Raw genomic sequence first — 9,549 nt, 5'->3', positions numbered from 1 at the left:
ACCAGTGACTGTGTGTTAATGCATCCTCATTGGTATATATGATTAAGATATAATAACCAACTACTGTATTTGTGCCATTTATTGGGGTCTCTGAACAAAAAAGAAATACATTCATGTTATTTATCTTAATAAATCATTTGGTTGAATCAATGAGGCTTTCATCTTGTTCACCTCTTCCAAGTGATGCAAAATGATTCAGTCCACCTGCACTCTGGCTGCTTTTACAGCACAGCTAATTTATTATAAATAGAGAACTGCTGATGTGAATCCTGAGTCATGTCTTTCCCCAAGAAAGCAAAATCGAGGAATCAAAAAGAAGAAATGAGAGGTGGAGAAGCAGTAACTGAAATTTAAAGAAACGTGACCAGAGTAAAACCTTTACTGCTCTCAGCATTCATTAGGTATGATAAGTAATTTTCTGAGGCTATGTAATATAAATAACAATATTGTAATGATAAATAAATATACATTGATGAGCATGTAATTACTCCAACAAGCTGATATAGCCTCATAAACATATAAATAATCCATTAAAAATACAAAGCAGTGGGCACCAGTTTGTGTAAGCCACCATGTTGAATCACCATCTGGAATACAGTGGTCGAGATGGACATCTCAGGCACTGTAGCTTGCCTCCACCAGTGTATGAATGTGAGAGTGAATGAATAGTGGTATTGTAAAGCGCTTTGGGTGCCTAGAAAAGCGCTATATAAATCCAATCCATTATTATGCAATACGTCACAGATGGAGGAGAAAAGAACTTGCAGACGTTCATGTGCTGTGGAGACAAATGTTAAGTTGTTTCTGCACCTTTAGACTCAAGATATGAAGGATAATACCTTTGTTTTTTTTTCATCTAAGAAGGGGTCCTCTTCCCCAAAGAAGCATAAATGCGAAGGACGATGCAACAGGGCGATCCTCTTTCTCCTCACTTCAGGCCTCATGTCTTAAACTGAAGTCAGAGCTTCAACACACAAAAACGTGTATAAACACAGTTATTTATTCCTGATATTGTTGCTTATTATCAGTAGATTATATTCACAACAACAACAGCTGATTATAAGCTAACATTAGGCTAGTTAGGCATAATGTTAGGCTTGAGTATCCTTTAAAAAAAAATCAGTTTTCCTTATGATAAAAAGTTTGATTACATTATCACATCCTATGAGATTTTATTATTAAGTATCCTAGTCCAACAATGTAAGACCAACTTCAAAGAAAGTTTAATTAACACTGGCTCACAGCAGCTAACAGAGCCTAACAGCAACTATCGGAGGTTAACAGGAGCTAACAGCAGCAAAAACAGCTGCACTTGTCAAAAGAAAAGTTCAGGGTTTCCCCCTAAGTGTTTATATTAAAAGAATATGTTAAAATACAGTGCATACAAAATGGTTTTCTACACTAACTGATAGAAAAAAGTCATGTTTTTCATCTCTCTCGGCCGACTTAAACATGTTAGTCTTACAGTGGCCGCCGCAGCTAGGACTATGCATTGCAATTGGGAGAGGCAAGAAAACAGAATTTAGCTGAAATAACCTGGAGTCAGTGAGAATGTACACACTATAACTATAAGGATGTGACATTATATGGCAAAAGCAGTACATCCCTCTTTACTAGATGAGCTCATATAGTAATAAGTAAAAGTTATTCCAAGAAATCATTTGTATTGATAACAGCTTCAGCTTCAGCTTACCAACACTGATAGTCAAGGATTCACTAGCGGCAGGCAGAGGTAGGACCCAAATGAAAAGGTCAACTTAAAGAGGCCGCTTTACTGCCTGTGCAAAAAAACCAATCGCTAAATACATGAACACAAAAATCTAATATGGAAACTGGAAACAGGGAACTAATTAGGAATAACAAGGGAATAGCAGACGACAGAGCGGATGGGAAACAGCAGGAAACACAGCTGGAAGTAATCAGACACAATAAGACAGGGAGGAAGCAAAACTAATCACACTGAACAAAGGACAGGAAACTGTCAAAATAAACCTTAGACGCAGATTAAGACTTGACACTGGAACTGTGGAAGAAACAGACTTGGGAACAAGACAGACTGAGGAGACAGAGAGGGCGAGAGAGTGGGGGACACAGAAAGGGAGAGAGACATGATGGGTTTGGGAGAACACACCAAGACTACCAGAGCATGACAGGGAACAGACTAAATGAGCAAGAATCAAAGGCCTGGAAATACTAATGACTAAACTAAGAAGAACAAGGAAACGAAACAATACCAAGAGGGAACAAAGAAACGCTGGATCATAGATCGAGAACCATGACAATTCTGGCTGCCAGGCTGTGAGGTATGCAAGGCATTTTAAGGAAGCCAGTGCTTTTCAGGCTGATGAAAGAGCTGTTTAAATACCACAGTGACTTCTTAATTAGAAAATGAAAAAACTTAATTTTGCTAGCTCTAATGAAACACCATCAGGCAGCACACCAACACACCTGCTCTTAAGGGTTTTCATGTTTTACTAAATCACTGAGATATCTGCAAGACCATTAGACCGCTGTGTTTGACATGTCTAACCTTTGTATTGGATGAGATCAAAGAAGCACTTACAGAAAACAGTTAGCATATGTCATGTAACCAACAAACACAACCAAGCTACTTTAGTAAACACAAATAACTTTGCACTTATTCAAACATCACACTTTATGAAGACATTATATCCAATAGATGGAGAACAGTATGAGGCTGAAAGCAGGTTAAGAGGCGAATCGTAGTCCTGTACACTTCATTCTTATAGAGGGTGCAGCAGATAGTGAGCATGAAGATATGATCGAGGACGGTGGAACGATAGTGAAGAGAGCATGGGAAACATGATGAGAGGATATAAGTGAACCATTACGCTGAATCAGGACAGCAGTGTCATTTTTCCCATTTCTGCAAATAAAACACATTTCTAGGGTATCGGCATTAAATTAGCATTTTACTGTTTTGTTTTTTTTATACCATAAAGAAAACAGAAGGAAAGTGATTTTTCCACAAAGTAACTGTAGACTACAGTATGTTGTGAAATGTGTGGAAACTGTGCAGACTTATGGACATATCACAGATTTTTAAAAATCAAACTGGTATAGGAACGGTCATAACTGGCTATCCTCATCACCACTGTGGTTTACTGTACTGTTGTCAGTGCAATTATTTGTTGAAAAATTTTGTGAGAGGTATGGATCATGAAAGCAAGAGGGCTCACAGAGACTGCTTATTTAAATGGCCACAGTCTGGTGCTCCAGCCCTGCTTGTTGATAACTGAGCTGTGTGTCCTAGCTGTCAAAGGCTTGACACAGGCTCAGCACAGTTGAATGATCAGGACAGTCCACATCTGCCTGACGGAAACAGTGTGCACACTCTGAAATGGGTTTCTAGCTAGCTAGCTAGCTAGCTATTGCTAGTTCAAGACCTAAGGCTGAGCCAAGTACACTCTCCAGCTAAGTGTACTGACATAACTCAGTTGCTGGTGTGTTTGTAGCAATGGTATTGACTTGTGTGTAAATGTTTGTTTGTGGGTGTGTATCAGGGTCAGAGGTTTACTGGCTAACCTGTCCACGTCCTAATTTGCCAAATAAGTCAAATCCAGCATCTTATCCAGGACCTGGATAAGATGGACCTGAACTTAAGTGGACCAATCATACGCAACCTCACACAGACCTGGATGGAGACATCTAATACAGGCACACACCTACATGACACACACACACACCCAAGGATCACAATCAAACAACAAATGACGTGCGCCATGGAAACATAACAACAAAAACCTCACGAAGAAAGAGAGAGGCAACTTCAGGGATTTGATCATTTGTGGGCGACAAGTCACTAATGGAGTGTACATAATGAGTCGCTCCACCCCACTCACTCTGCCCACAGACGTGGTGGCTGTCTGATGGTGATCATTAAGCACTTACGTATGATCTGTATGTTTACTGTTATCGGCAATGTCTGATGTTTCCCATTGCCAACATGAAGCTATAAGACACAAATGGCACACGGCTCACACAAGCTATACTGCAAACAAACACACTTCTTTACAATTTTTACTCAACTGATGTCTTTGAATCTAGTTTTTCTGCAGCTGCTTTGCCATATTTCACTTAACAGCTTTCACACAGCATACAAACATATAGTTAACCTTCAGGAGACTGAAGTCAAGTCGCAGGAGACAAGACCTTTGAATTTTGTGTCGAAATCAAGTTTTTGTATCAATGAACAAGTCACTGTCGCCGACACTGTGCAAGCCAGGACGGTTAAATTGCTTAGATACTTTGTCAAAATGAGTGCGCGTTGGAAGTGTGCTCCTCTGATTTCCTGACAGGCTTGTCATACTTGTTTCTCTCCCACTGAATACCTACTGCACCAGTCAATTATTCTTCCACGGATGACTGACTGCTATTGTCTGTCACAGTGAATCCTCATTGGATACTCACTTCATGGGCTCAAGGTTTTACGTTCCACTTGGTAATAAAAAAGTGTAAATGTGCGCTAAAAACAGCACTTTTTCTGCAATGTTCGCACAATTCGGTACGATACGTACTCAAACATGTTCTATAATACTTTTAAAACAGAAAAGTATGGGCAGTGGAAAAAAGTCATCCTCTGTGCAGCGGTAACAAATTACTGCTGGGTATCACCGGACATCCTGACACTGTCTGTTTTCCTGAAAGTCCCGTCATGCTCGTTTTTGTGGTATGACTACTCACTGTAGCAGTCTATTAGTCGTCTAGTCATTTATGTCACACGTCTTATCTCCATTGTAATGTAACAATGCTCTTCCTATGTTCTGCTGTCCTTGCTTATCTTCCTCCTTCAGGAAAATGTTTATCTGTGTCGGTTTCCTACACATTTAACATTTTCTGCAGTTTGACGGAGCATTTCGCAACTTGTGACAACTCCAACCTTTTGGCAATAAGAACTATTACAGAGTGAGGAACCATAATCGGCACTGTTCACAAAGTCACCAAAGGACCAGTACTGGTCTGAATCGCACTGGCTAACCTGCATTATTTGACAGATTCAAATTTATTTGAAGAATTGTTAGTTTTCACAAAGTACTATGCACAGTAAACACTGACCGTCAAGATTTACAGTATCTTTATGAAATATAGCACGACTAATTATAGAAAATATATATAAAGAAAAGAAAACTGAATGAGAGGCATCAGCAGACTGTGGCTGGATTGCACCATTTAATCAGTCTGTCAGGTGGTGTTATCATGGTGCTAGCATTTTTGTTCTTGTGGGGTTTTGAATTCTTCCATCCATCCATTCGCTTCTGCTTATCCTTTTCAGGGTCGCGGTGGGAGCTGGTGCCTATCCCAGCTGTCATAGGGCAAGAGGCGGGGTACACCCTGGACAGGTCGCCAGTCTGTCACTGTTTGCGCTCACATTCACACCTATGGGCAATTTGGATAAATCAATTAACCTGTCCCCACTAACTGCATGTCTTTGGACGGAGTACGCGGAGGGAACCCACGAAAACACGGGGAGAACATGCAAACTCCACACAGAAAGACCCCGGCCTGATGGTGGAATTGAGGACCTTTTTGCTGTGCAGCAACAGTGCTAACCACCGTGCCACCGTGCCGTTCTTTCAGAATATATTTCAATTGTTATTGTTTAAACTGTGGAAGTTTTATTGTTACTCTCAAGTTTTTGATGTCTTGGTTTCTGTAGTTCTTGGATTTCTGGGTCCCTCAAAAAATCCACGGACTCTTCCGAGGAATCTGCCCTCTTTCCGTTGTTTTTCTTTCTCTTTGTAACAATAAAATGATGTGAAAGGTGAAGAATAGGAAAAATGGGGTTGGCATTAGGGCTTTATTTTCTGTGATATCTTTGAGTTTTTGTTTCCTGTTTTACCTCATATTTTTTTAATAATAAGTTTCACTTTTGTGTTCCGGGTTTTGGTTCATGAATTGGTTTCTATTAGTAGTTTCAATTATTTGGGTGTTTTGGTATCTGTTCCTCCTTCTGTTTCATTATTCTGTGTTCATGTCTTTGTCCTGTGTTGCTCTCTCCATGTTTAGTTTAGTGTTTTGGTTATTTTCACAATTTGTACCTGTTAAGTGCAAGTGGGGGAATCAACACTCATGTCTGTATCAGTCTTCTTTTGTTAGTCCCTCTTTTATTTTGAAGGGTTGCTTCCCCTGTCATGTGTTAGCTTTGCTTCCTGGACTAGCACAGTCTCTCCATAATTATATTCACCTGTGTGTGATTGCTTTGTCTGTGTGCACATGTACACATCACATGTACATGTGTAAGTTCTCAGTCAGGTCATGGTAGGGTTAGGTTGGCGAAGACGTTTCACCTCACCAACTTCTTCACTTCTAAAAACAAATGGTGAAGAGTCCCAGGTATTTAACCCATAGTGGGTGTTGTTCCCTTAAGAGGTGGTCGTGAGGGTCGCTGACCCACTGTTGATCATGTGAGTCATCACATTGAACCAAGGTGTGAAAAAAGGCACAAGTCTTTACCGTCACAGTGAGATCTTGTCGTAACCCATCATGTGACCTGTCAAGGTCATCCAAAGCAAGGAGTGAGTGGGGGTGACATTGCTGAAATGTCAACAATCGAACCACCTTTCTGAGCAAGCACTTGGTGACAGGAGAAGGAAAAACTCTTTTTTAATAGGAAAAAGCAGGCATAACCAGTCTCAGGGAGAGGCATCTATCTGCGACTGGTTAGGGGTGAGAAGGGGAAGACAGGACAAAAGACACACTGTGGAAAAGAGGCAGAGTTTAGTTATAACTAATGATTAAATGGTGCATAAAGGCACAGAGAGTGAACGATGAGTGAACGAGAAAACACTCAAGGGAGGATTCAGAGACAGCTGATCCAGCTTATATGTAAGCTTTATCAAAAAGGAAAGTTTTAACCCTAATGTTAAAGAGCACATCAAGTCACATAGGCCCCTCTACAATCACTCGTAGGTAAGAACAATTCTGTGCAAACTGCACAAATGTACTGAAGCGTCAGAGTATTTCATGCCCTGAATAGAAATTCTGCAGCAGCCAGATACAGCATGGCTCTGTGGCAGAGTGACAAGAACTCTGCGTGATCATCTTCCATAATACCTGACAGCGTAGGTTGAGGTAAAGGGGTTTCAATGAGTGTATATGTGCGGTTTGTGTCCCCGTGTGTGTGTGTGTGTGTGTGTGTGTGTGTGTGTGTGTGTGTGTGTGTGTGCAAACAGATGGAGGAGATCGTCTGCATGCGGGAAACAGGGATCTCAGTGGACCAGAGCGAAGAGTGCACATCAGACAAGATCAGTGCATCCAAGATAGAACAAAGGCGAGGGAGCTGAGTGGCCTGTACGTGACATGTAGTGAAGCGCTTCACAGAGAGCCTTGCTCAGTGCTTCTGAGAAACACCTGGCATATCAAAGCGCCAAAGGGAAACGAGTTTCAAAGGAGCAGGGCTGCCAGAGACTGTTTTGTGCCCAGGTCTCCACGGAGATGTGTGTTTTCTGAGTTATTAGATGCCATTATATACACGCATGTGGAGAATAACACCACTGAATGAGTAAGTGTTGAAATAACCCGCAATGTAAATGGCAACTGTTTTGTTTCCTGTGTTCCAAAGCTGCAGCAAATCATAATGAAGGAGCTACATCTATTCAATTATATATGTGCCTAAGCCTTGTGTATAAGTGTTAACATTGTTCACACTTTTTATGAGTCAATTACGAGACCACAGCGAAGATGGAGGGACTTTGCTGGCAGCGACTGTAGCTGGACTGCAGAGAGAGGAAGACCGAGTAGCTGGCTGCTGAAAGGTAAGTCATAACGTTGGTGTCCTGCCAGGGTAGGAGTGGGCACTGGACAAAGAACGAATCTTTTCTTTTCTTCTCTAAAAATACAAATACATTTAAACACAGTTCACTTGTGTACATTTATAACCACCGTCACCAAGACTGGAATGGCTCTACCTCCATAACCCTCCAGTCTGCTTTTGGGCTGAAGCTTTTATCCATGACGGTGTCATGATTTATTTCAGATCATTTGAAAATCCTCCTCTTGCCAGATTCAGAAGCATCCACAGTCTTTTCATTTAGGCCTGAGGAAGCTACATTACATGTTATAACTGAGGTGTCAAACATGTACAGCCCACAGGCCAAAAGCAGCAAGCTCAAGACTCAAATCCAGCCCACTGAAGTGGAAGGTGTAAAAACTGAAGAGAAGGACTGGCAAGTGAATCGTGTCAAGAAACATGGTTTTCCCACATGCTAATTTAATCCTAGCCTGAGGTCTAAATCATTGTGATTTTTACATCGCTCTGGCAACTAACACATACTCTCTGTTTCTAAATTTAGAGATGTAAATCTGTGTGTGTACTTACATTTCCACTGTGACTTTTATGTTGCTTTTAATATATTTAAATTATGAAAAGAAATGTCATTTGTACTTGAAGTATGTTCTTTAAGTATGTCATATTAAAAACAGGTAGTACTTCAAAGAGAAGCAAATATTTTCTTCTTCTTCAAATAGGTGAAAATCACCATCTATTACAGTTTACAAACAGTTTCTGAGTGACACTTATTTTTACTTGTCCTGTTAAAAGCAAATAGAAATAGTCAAAAAGTCACCATCCCAATATTGTCAAAGCTAGCAGAGCTACATTGGAAAAAGTTAATATTAGTTAAAGTTAATATTTGGATATTTATGTGGCACTTTGAAAGACATTTGTTGGATTCAGCTAGCTAGCCTTACACACTGAGTTTCATTGATAAATAACAGCAGGTAGCTGCGATAATGCTAACCAGGTATCAAAGAAGAAGAAGAAAGAACTACAAAAGATTTACAGTACTGTGCAAAAGTCTTGAACCTGTATCAGGTCTTTGCTGGATTTTTTCCTGTTTCTTAAGGAAATGATTCAATTCAATTCATTTTTATTTATACAGCGCCAAATCACAACAACAGTCGCCTCAAGGCACTTTATATTGCAAGGTAGACCCTACAATAATACATACAGAGGAAAACCCAACAATCATATGACTCCCTATGAGCAAGCACTTTGGCGACAGTGGGAAGGAAAAACTTTTGTCCTCCACACATGCAGTTTCTTCATTTGTTTTTTAAAGACACGCAGCACACCATACTAAGACATGCCAAGTTTTCAGCAAACAGATCTTCTGGAATCTCCTTGTTGGTGCAAAAATGCTGTTTTTATGCCTGTCGAACTGTGTGCACTTTTCATAGAGAAAACTAACAAAGGCGAACAAAGTGTGTGTTTTTGCATCAGACTGTGACAAAGTGCTTAAAAATAGAGTTTCAATTCTTTGCTACATTGTCTGTTACCATGTCTAGACACGACACTGGTTCCTCGAGTTGAGTTAAATGCCTTTTTATGCATAAAAGCTTCATAGGTTGAGTGGCTTAACAGACAAAAGTATTCCTTTAACCTTTATTTAACAGGGGGCCCTTGGGATTAACATCTCATTTTAAAAGGAGAGTTAGCCAAGAATGCACACCATTACCATGCTACGAGGTAAACATCACATGTAACATCAAAACACATAAAACAGAATAAAACAAGTCAGAATCAAAATA

Source organism: Aulonocara stuartgranti (genome assembly GCF_965226115.1).
Source record: "Aulonocara stuartgranti genome assembly, chromosome: 12".
NCBI lineage: Eukaryota > Metazoa > Chordata > Actinopteri > Cichliformes > Cichlidae > Aulonocara > Aulonocara stuartgranti.
This window is presented reverse-complemented; position numbering follows the sequence as displayed.